The sequence below is a fragment of the Rattus norvegicus genome, chromosome 18 (assembly GCF_036323735.1).
Source record: "Rattus norvegicus strain BN/NHsdMcwi chromosome 18, GRCr8, whole genome shotgun sequence".
NCBI lineage: Eukaryota > Metazoa > Chordata > Mammalia > Rodentia > Muridae > Rattus > Rattus norvegicus.
Genome location: NC_086036.1, coordinates 84,459,459 through 84,469,571, shown reverse-complemented (window position 1 = coordinate 84,469,571; position 10,113 = coordinate 84,459,459). Strand labels below are relative to the sequence as shown.

General features: G+C 39.7%; 1 pseudogene; it reads left to right on the top strand.

Moving 5' to 3' along the window:
• The first annotated feature begins 237 nt into the window (after positions 1–237).
• Pclaf-ps2 (PCNA clamp associated factor, pseudogene 2) lies at positions 238–1,692 on the top strand (annotated as a pseudogene).
• The last annotated feature ends 8,421 nt before the right edge of the window (positions 1,693–10,113 follow it).

The window sequence follows — 10,113 nt, the reverse complement described above, 5'->3', positions numbered from 1 at the left end:
GAGGAGAGATCCCAATGGATTTGATGCCCAACCTCTGAAAAGAAACTTGTCCAGTAGGGCCAGAATCTGGACTTCTGAGAGCTGGCTAAGCCTACTGTCTCCTGTGTGACTGTGGATTTGAGTCCATTCTTCTCTGATTAGAAAACAGAAAACTCTATTCAATTCACTCTGCCCATTGTTTACTATGTTCAAGTGAAGTACTGCTTGGGTAATTAATATTCACAGCAAGAGGAGCAGATGGGAAGTCCACAGGAGAACTCCTTTCTTCCTCGAGGCCACCATTCAAACCTTCCTAAAGAGAGAACCAATGTAGTAAAGCAGAAATGCAGTTCACAGATTCCTGGTCCCCACATTACTAACACCAGTGCAAAGTATGGGTCGGAGCTGGAGACAGTGGGTCAGCCACTGGCACAACAGCCCATCAAACAAAGCTATGCAATCTGAATATGTCTTTACTGAATCATAGCTGGAAAATCTTCACTGACACCAATGCTCAAATTGGAACTAGAATATTGATGGCCACGGTTTTATTTCCAAGTGGAGAAAACAAGTATTCAAATTTAGGTGACAGCAAAAAAGGACTCTTACAAGGGATGAGGTGCCTCTTCTTGTAAATAAGGAACCTGTTCTGAGTGTCCAGTTAATGGTCAATGCCTTATTCTTCAAGTGCGCATTATAGTTCATGGTTAGACTTAAGTGAAGTTTGTGGTTCCTAGAAATCTATTAAAGATGACTCTCCATTGCTGTATGAATTTTTATCTCTATTCCATGGGAGATACAATATACCTGTAAATTCTTTACTCAACTCAATTCCCTGGATGTGACATGTGACTGACAGTGACCTCCATTCAAGACATTATTATTCATGTTCTATCTGATCATTTCCAATATTAAATACCAAGGAAATCATACCACTATCATTAATCACAGATATATAGCTTGAATTTTTTATATAAGTAGAAATAAAGACAATATTGAGGTTGTAATATTTCATCATAACCATGGAACGTTAATGAAGCCCAATAGACTCTGACTTGTAACACAGCCTAAGCATAAAAATTCGTGTATCACACTGATTAATGAGAACACAGAGTTGTGGAAATATGTGCTATTCACTGAGGTAACATCTCACCTGTTTTAATTTTAATGAGTTTTATATCATGTTTTAAAAGCACACTAGGGGTTCTTGTCCAGTTGAGACATCTGTAGCTAGGGAGTCAGTGAATGTTGTCTCTTCCTCTGTGAACAAGGTGTGCACCAAAGCAAACTACATCCCTGGAGCCTGCAGAAAAATGGTGGCTTCTCAAGCCCCTCGGTTCTTGGCTCCTCCACCTTTGTCACGAATTCTTAAGGTTCGTTGAGAAAAGCTGAAAATAAGTATGCTGGAGGGAACCCAGTCTTTGTACGCCCAACTCCCAAGTGGCAAAAAGGCATCGGGGACTTCTTCAGGCTGTCCCCTAAAGATTCTAAAAAGGAGAACCAGATTCCTGAAGAAGCAGGAAGCAGTGGCTTAGGAGAAAAGCGTGTCCTTTGCAACCTGATCACAGAGATGATGTAAATGAATAGAACTTACTCATCTGAATAATGTCTTCAGTTTACTTACATATTCTAGGACGTAAATTTGGGTAAATGAGTTTGTCCAATTGGCTTGTTAACAGGCATTTAATTGAAAAAAAAATGAGGCTAAAATTTAGCTATAAAAGTGGGGAATTTTTATAATTTATAAATTTGAATTACATGCTTGAATTAATGTCATATGTTCCTTCTTTTACCGGTTATGCTTCTTCCTAAACCCAACATTACATGATGCTCTAATTACTAATGTACTGTCTCTGCTTAGATTTTATGGGCATTGATTATGGAAATCGTGTCATATTTTTATGTGTTCGTGCTTGTGTGTTTGTGCCGCAGTGAATTTTGACTTAGTTTTTTTTACACTAAAATATTCAATATTTTAAAAAAAGCACACTAAAACTACCACAGTATGATAAGCTATAAAGAAGAACTAATTAATTATCCTAGGTTGTTACAAAATATTATGAAAGTGAGACTAGAGAAGTAGCTGAGTACTTAAGGTCACTTACTACTCTTGCAGGGGACCTCGCTGCTCTTGTAGAGGATACTAGATCAGTTCTCAACACCTACGTAATAGCTCACAACAATCTTTAAGTGCCTTCTTTCTGGCCTTTGTGGACATAACACATGCACCATGCATACCTCTCCACCTCCTACACACACACAAACAATAAATTAATTAATTAAAAATTAATAAAATAAAAATTGAGTCTAAGTGGTAATAGATTAAATATACAAGAATTTTTTTTACCATGGCATGAAAAAAAACGTATTAATAAACTATACACACTAAGAACGCAGTGTTGTGGGGTGTGTGTGTGTGTATGTGTGTGTGTGTGTGTGTGTGTTTTGCTTCAGATCAAACTCAGGATCTTATGTATACTAGGCAAGTGTTCTACCACTAAGCAACACTCCCAGCTTAAATATAATCTTAATAATGATGTTAAATAGTAAAAGCATTATAGTTTGAATCAGAAATGTCCCTCACAGTCTCCTGTTTTGAATGCTAGTTCCCTAGCTGGTAGGGCCATATGAGAAAGCAGTGAAAATGTTTGGAGGTGACTTATCTTACTAGAGAAAGTAGGTCGAGGGCATTATCTGAATCTGTCCCTCCCACTCTTATTATTCTATCTATTAGGTTCCTGTAGTTCTGCTATGTTCCTATGTAGTTCCTGTTTTTGATAAGATGAGCTTCCTCTTCAACCACATGCTTTCTCTGCCGTGATGTTCAGCTTTGCCTCAGTGGACTAATATGAAAGTGACGATTACTAGAGTCAACTAAGCTTGGAAATCACACCCTGTCACAGTGCTGAAAGGTCCGACTAATGCAGGAGGACTGTGGTGGTTTGGATGAGAATGACCCCGTCAGCTTGTATATTGGAATGGTTGGTTCCCAGTTGGTAGAACTGTGTATCATTAGATGTGGGGTTTTAAGTTCAAACGTTAAACTATTTCTGTTGGCTCTCTCCCTGTGCTTGTGAGTCAGATACAAGCTCTCAGCTACTGCTGTAGCACCATGCCTTCCTGCCTGCCTGCTGTAATGTTCCTTATCATAATGTTCATGAACTCACCCTCTGAAAGTGTAAGCCTCCTGACTTGGTTAGGATTTTAATGCTGTAAAGAAACATCTTTACCATAGAAACTCTTTAAAGGAAACCATTTAATTGGGACTGGCTTATAGCTTCAGAGGTTTAGTCCACTATTGTCATGGTAGGAAGCATGGCAGCCTGCAGACAGACATGATACTGAAGAAGGAGCTTAGAGTTCTACATCTTAATCTACAGGCAGGAGAAGGAGGTTGTGTGCCACACTCGGTGTAGCTTGAGCATAGGAGACCTTAAAACCTGCCTCCACAATGAAATACTTTCTCTAACAAGGCCATACCTACTCCAACAACGTCACAATTCCTAATAGTGCCACTCCCTATGGGCCAAACATTCAAACACATGTATCTATGGGAGTCCCCTATCCTTGTTAAGTGCTTTGTTCTTCTAGGTGCCTTCGGTATGGGTGCTTTTGTTATGGCAATAAAGGGAAACTAAGACAAGAATTTGTTATAATCGGTATGTCCATATTTTAACTACTTTATATGTTAGCAGTAATAACCACATTTATAAATCCATCCATTAAGGCATTTTATTAATTCTTAGCTGATAGGCTCAATAGTGGGTTTCATTAGAACATTTTCAAACATCTATGTAATTGTACTTTGTTCTTATTTTTCCCCAATTATCCTCATTCATCCTTCTTTCCCTGCCTCCAGATCTTGTTTGTCCCCCACTATTCATCTGTTCATTCTCTGTCCCCTTCCATCTAATTCACTTTATAATTACGTTTTTCTCTCTTCGCATCTCTAGTGTGTCCTCTCTTGCTCTTGTTCTCTCTCATGAATATTTGAATCTAGATCCTTCATATGAGAGAAAAGATGCATTTATTTCTTCCTGAGCTGAGTCTGGCTTATTTCTCTTGTCATAATATTTTCTACTTCCATTTATTTTCAAGCAGATGTCATAAATTTTCGTTAAGTAAAAGTCTATGTCATACATGTATTTTCTCTCTTCATTCATCTGATGATAGACAGTTAAGCTAGCTCCATAAATTGGCTGTTGTGAACACAGCCATGATAATCACAGATGTGCAGGTGTCTCTGATATGGAAGGTTCTGGTTTCTTTGAAGACTTGGTTGTGTCATGTAGTGTTTTCCTGGAAGGGGTCTTGTGAGAGATCACATGATGTTTTTCTGTAAGCTATCTTGTGAGAAGATGTTTTGCTGAGGCAGACACTTGAGAGGGCACTTCATGTTTGGAAAGAGTGCACTGCTTCTTGCAATGCTTCACTGCTCTTCGCTTGTCCTGACTTTATAGAAAGAAATGCACCAAAGAACTTCCTGTGGTATTTCAGTTGCTTCTTGCTGCTTCCTCTGACTTGGCAGAGTCTGGTGGTTTCTGCTGGATCAAGCTGCAGCTACTGATTTGTGTTTGGTGTTTGCTATTGGTTTGGGCTGCTGATATCCTGACAACAAAGATTGGAATAACCCCAAAGAACTACTAAATAGGTCCACAATCCATTTCCTATTAACCTTCTTTCTATCCTACTTCTAGTAGGTGTGCTAGATGGATAGTTGAAGCATTAAAGAGCCCTGATTAAAGTAGTTTTTAAAGAATCTAAGGCTGTAAGTCTCTGTAGTAGTACAGTGACTTAGATTCTTTGGGGAATATTCCTGGGAGTGATACAGATGGGCCACATGGCAATTTTGGCTTTTTGTTTTTTTATTATTTTCTTCTCTTTCTTTCTTTCTTTCATTTTATTTTAGAAAACTTCAGATTTATTTACATCTTAGTTGCACTAATCCCAACCACCAATGTACAAATGTTCATTTCCCACCTGAATCTTTACTGACATTTGTTGCTACTAGTTTCCTTAATGATAGAAATTCTGAAAGGGATGATATGGACTTTACAGTTTTGAATTACATTCTTCTGTTTGTAAGCATTACTGAATTGACCAAGAAACATGCCTTTGGGTTGGTCTGAAAGTATTTCCTGGCATAATTAACTAAAGGGTAGGGGAAAACCAGTCTCCAGAGTGGTTAGTACCTTCCTATGGCAGCCTCAGGTATAACAAGGTCCAAGGGAGAGTTAGTGCTGCTTCTTTGCCTGCCTTCCTTTGCTTTCTGCTGATAAATGTGTCTATCCTAGTGTTTTGCCAATAGCTGCCTTCACTAACATCAGAGAGTTTCTTTTTTGACTTTCTAATATGGGCTAAAGTCCACTAGTCCTTCAGCACCAGACTGGGGCTTACTGAAGTTGCTATGTATAAACCTGAAAGATTGCTGAGAGCAATCCAGATAAGGCGGTCTGGCTTGTGAAGCTTCAAAGTAGCATAGATGCTATCTTGGCAGTTTATGTTATGCTTTCTATTAAGAATATGTGACTTTCTGTCATCTGAGATTTAAAAATTAGCTGTGACTAACAAGAGACCAGCACTACTGAAGACCAGCAAAACCTTTGCTTTACTGGGACATTCAGTGTTGCTCCTCTGGGATTGGTTAAGGAGAGCAGAATCATTGAAGAGATTTTTCTGGGGAGTATTTCCTTAGGTTCAGCACACAAAAGAGTAGTCCAGAGAGTTAAGGGAAAGGCTGGCAGCCAACTTAGCAATACATACTAGTTCTGGTGGCAAGGAAACTCCAGGACTAAAGGGGTCATGGAGAGAAGGTGAGATTTGGTACATGTTGAAGGATGAGAGTTCTTGATGTCAGACCAGGATAGGTTACTGCTTGTGGTACCATCTCAGTTTCAGTGGAGACTGTAGAATGTTGGTGGTACCAGCATTGAGGAATGACAACCAAGAACAGAGGTCTGGTTTGTGAAGAAGGAGGTAGAAATGGAACTGAATTGAGTCTAGGAAACAAATTGTACATGCTGTGGATGTCTGGAGCTCCCCAAACCTTTTAGAACCCAGGAGATGCCTCCATAAGATTGGGAAATGTATGTAGAGATATTTTCTTGATTCATGATTAATGTAGGAAGGTCCAACACACTGTGGGTGGTGGTACTACCCTTGGGTAGGTGGTTCTGAGTGATATAAAAAAGCTGACTACCTGACCTATTGGGATCAAGTCAATAATAATCCAAGTTCCTTCATGATTTCCATCCATTTTTTACCTCTATGTTCCTGCTTGAGTTCCTGCCTTGAGCTCCCTCAATGATGGGCTTTAATGTGGAAGTGTAAGATAAAAATAAACCCTCTCTTTCTCAAGTTGTTTTAGGTCATGGTGTATATCACAGCAATATAAAACAAACTAGGACATATGTAAGCCAATCTAGTGGTATAGTTTGAAATCAGATATTACAACAACTCTGATTTTTTTCTTAGTATTACATTGACTATTTAGAGGTTTATATGCTTAACAAATGAATTTTATGATTTTTTCCCTATTTCTGTGAACACAGTCATGGGACTTCATTGAATATGTACACATTGTTCTTCATAGTGTAGCCATTTTTACAATATGAATTCTGCCAATTCATGATATCAGAATTCTTCACTTCTTCTACATCTTTCTAAAAGGTAGGTGTTTTAGTTATTGCTGCAATGAAACACCACGACCAAAAAACAAATTAGAGGGGAAAGAGTTTATTTGGCTTACACTTCTACATCACAGTCCATCAATGAAGGTAACTATGGCAAGATCTCTAACCTGGCAGTAGAAGCTGATGCAGAGGCCACACAGAGGTGCTGCTTACTGGCTAGTTCATCATTGCTCAGCCTGCCTTCTTGTAGAACCCAGGACCACCAGCCCAGGGATGGTACCACCCACTATGGGCTGGGCCCTCCCCCATTAACCACTAGTTGAGAATATACCTTATAGCTGGATCTTATGGAGCCATTTTCTCCATTGAGGTTCCCTCCTTTCAAATAATTCTAGCCTAGATCAGGTTGACATAAAGTTAACCAGGAGAGTAGATTAAGAAAGAATAATATAAAGGATGGCTCAGTGGCTAAGAGAACTTACTGCTCTTTTAGAGGACTGGAGTTCAGTTCCCAGTACCCATATCAGGTGGCTTATAACTAACTCTAACTCCAGGTCCAGGAAATGTTACACTTCTGTGGTGGAAGAATAACACCACAGGCTCATATATGTGAATACTTTGTCCCCACTTGGTAGAACTATTTGGGAAGAATTGGGAAGTATAGCCTTGTTGAAAAAGATGTATGACTGGGGATACAACTTGAGGTCTCAGATATCACTTGTCATTCCAAGTGCCCTCTCTGCCTCCTGCTTGTGAATTACAATAGCTGTATCTGCCGCTGTGCCTCTACTCCACTATTATGGAGTAGAACCATAAGCCCAATTAAATGTTTTCTTTTCTAAGATTCTTTGGTCATGGCATTGCCACATGTGTATCATGCAAGGCAGAGGGTTTCAGTGTGGAGTTTCTATCAAAGCACTCAATATTCTTTGATTGTATCCACCCACTCTATTATATTTTTAAATTTATTAGTTTATTTGTTTTTATTTGTGTGCATGGATACATATTTGTAGATCCTGAAAGAAGCTATATTAGTTATTTTTCTATTGCTTTGACAAAATGCCATAACCAAAGAAACTTACAAATGGAAACATTTAATTGGGCTTATGGTTCCAGATGGTTAGAGTCCATGATGCAATGTTTCTGAATATTATATTTTAATTCTGAACTGTCGAACATAAGAATGTAAAGCTCACAGACGAGAGCCGACTATCCTTCTATCACATTTAGAACTGGTGTTTCATATTTTAACAGCTAATTTGTTCAGCTTGCATACCTGCAAAGAAAAATATGTAGATAAAATATATATGGTTCAGTGGTAAGAGTACCAGAATGCTAAAATTATGAAATGATTACTAAGTTCATAAAAGGAATCAATGAAGGCTAGATGAATGTCATGGAGACAGACAGCTTGCCAAGCATATCTGTAAGGCCCTAGGCTTGATCCCTAGCACCATATCTTAAAAACTCATTCTTTTCCTTTCTTTTCTTTTAAATTGAGTATTTCTTATTTACATTTCAGATGTTATTCCCCTTCCCAGTTTCCTGTCCATAAGTTCCCAACCCTCCTGCTCCCCTTCTAGAAGGGTGTTCCTCTCTCCATTCACCCCCCTCTAAGTCCAACCCGATATTCCCCTACACTGGGGGACCAACCTTGGCAGGACCAAGGGCTTCTCCTTCCATTGGTACCCAACAAGGCCATTCTCTGCTACATATGCAGTTGGAGCCATGGGTCAGTCCATGTAGTCTTTGGGTAGTGGTTTAGTCCCTGGAAGCTCTGGTTGGTTGGCATTGTTGTTCTTTTGGGGTTGCAAGCCTCTTCAGCTCTTTCAATCCTTTCTCTAATTCCCCCAACAGGGTTCCGTTCTCAGTTCAGTGGTTTGCTGCTAGCATTCACCTCTGTATTTGACATGTTCTGGCTGTCTCGCAGGAGACAGCTATATCCGGTTCCTGTCAGCATCCACTTCTTAGCTTCATCAATCTTATGTAATTTTGGTGGCTGTATATATATGGGCCACATGTGGGGCAGGCTCTGAATGACCATTCCTTCAGTCTCTGCTCTAATCTTTGCCTCCATATCCCCACCTATGGATATTTTTTGTTCCCCTTTTTAAGAAGGAGTGAAGCATCCACATTTTGGTCATCCTTCTTGAAACAAACTCGTTTTTTAAATTGCTTATTTTTCATGATAGCTATGGCTTACAGTGAATACACATCCCAAAGACATCTTTTAATCTTTCATGTAATCTCCACGATGCCACGAGGAGCCAGCTATTAACTCCCATTTATACAAGAGGAAAATTCAAAAGTCAGACACTGTTCATGATCACACTGTTAATAAGCGGCGGTATCACTCTTTCCATTGAGGCATCTTGGAGCTGGTTTTCCTTAGAGTTTTGTTACTCCATAGTGTCTAGGTGCATGACACAGAGTTCACACTGTGAAAAACTGCAGGCTGCTAGGAGCAACAAAATGTTCAGTTCAAAACTAGTGAAGATGCAGTTGAGCGACAACCACAATAACTCCTGGCTTTCCATCTGCCAATCTTAGAGCCCAGGAGACTCCCTTCATCTCTAGTTGGGGCTGTGTTAAGATGTGCACCTCAGCTCATCACATCAGAGCTCTGCTTTTCCATTAGGACTCCTCTATCCTCTCAAACTCCCAATCTCCCCTTCAGCCACCAACTTAATCTCTGTCAAGTATCCAGCTGTCCTATTAGATCTAGGTTATTTTTAACTCATGAAATGAGCTCATTCTGGAAACCTTTGGCTGAATCCTCTTTACCAACTGTTATGCCCTACAGAAAGGAGGAACAAATGAAGAAAGCAACGTATATCCCAGTAAAAAGGGGAGACAAGGTGCTTTTAAATTTACTTGAGGTTTGACCTGAGAATCAAGATGTTTCAGAAAAATCCAATGTATGAGAACCAGTCCCAAAATAGAAAGTACAGAGAAAGACAAATCTAGGATTGCACAGAATGCCAGTAATTATGGGCTTACAGGCAGAAGTATGGCTTAGGTGGCAGCAAACAGAAGCATGCCCATGGTTAAGGCAGAAATAAGGGGGTTGCCTGTCGAGCTAAACAAAGGTGCACCCTGACCAACAAGAAAGGACTTGGACCTTCTCAAACACTGTTAACATGTCAGGTAAGAAATAGTCCAGGCACGGCACAAAACTCTCAGCTGGCTATCTTAATGACTGTGTTTACCCTACTAAGTTTGAAGTGGGTGCCAGGATCACCTGGTGGTGACAAATGAAGTTACAACTAAATGGCTGTGGTCCCAGTGAGCTGGACTCCTACACAAGCTGGGAATACATACGACGTTTGATATACACGATGACAAATGCCAGAGAGAAGAAAGCACCACGCACAGTGCATGGATATTACTCATTTACTTTTGATCACAAGCCTACAGTTCTGTGGGAACCCCAAGACAGAGATACCACATATAACTTACTCATTACTGCAGACACACCCTTCTAGTAATTACAAGAATCTTT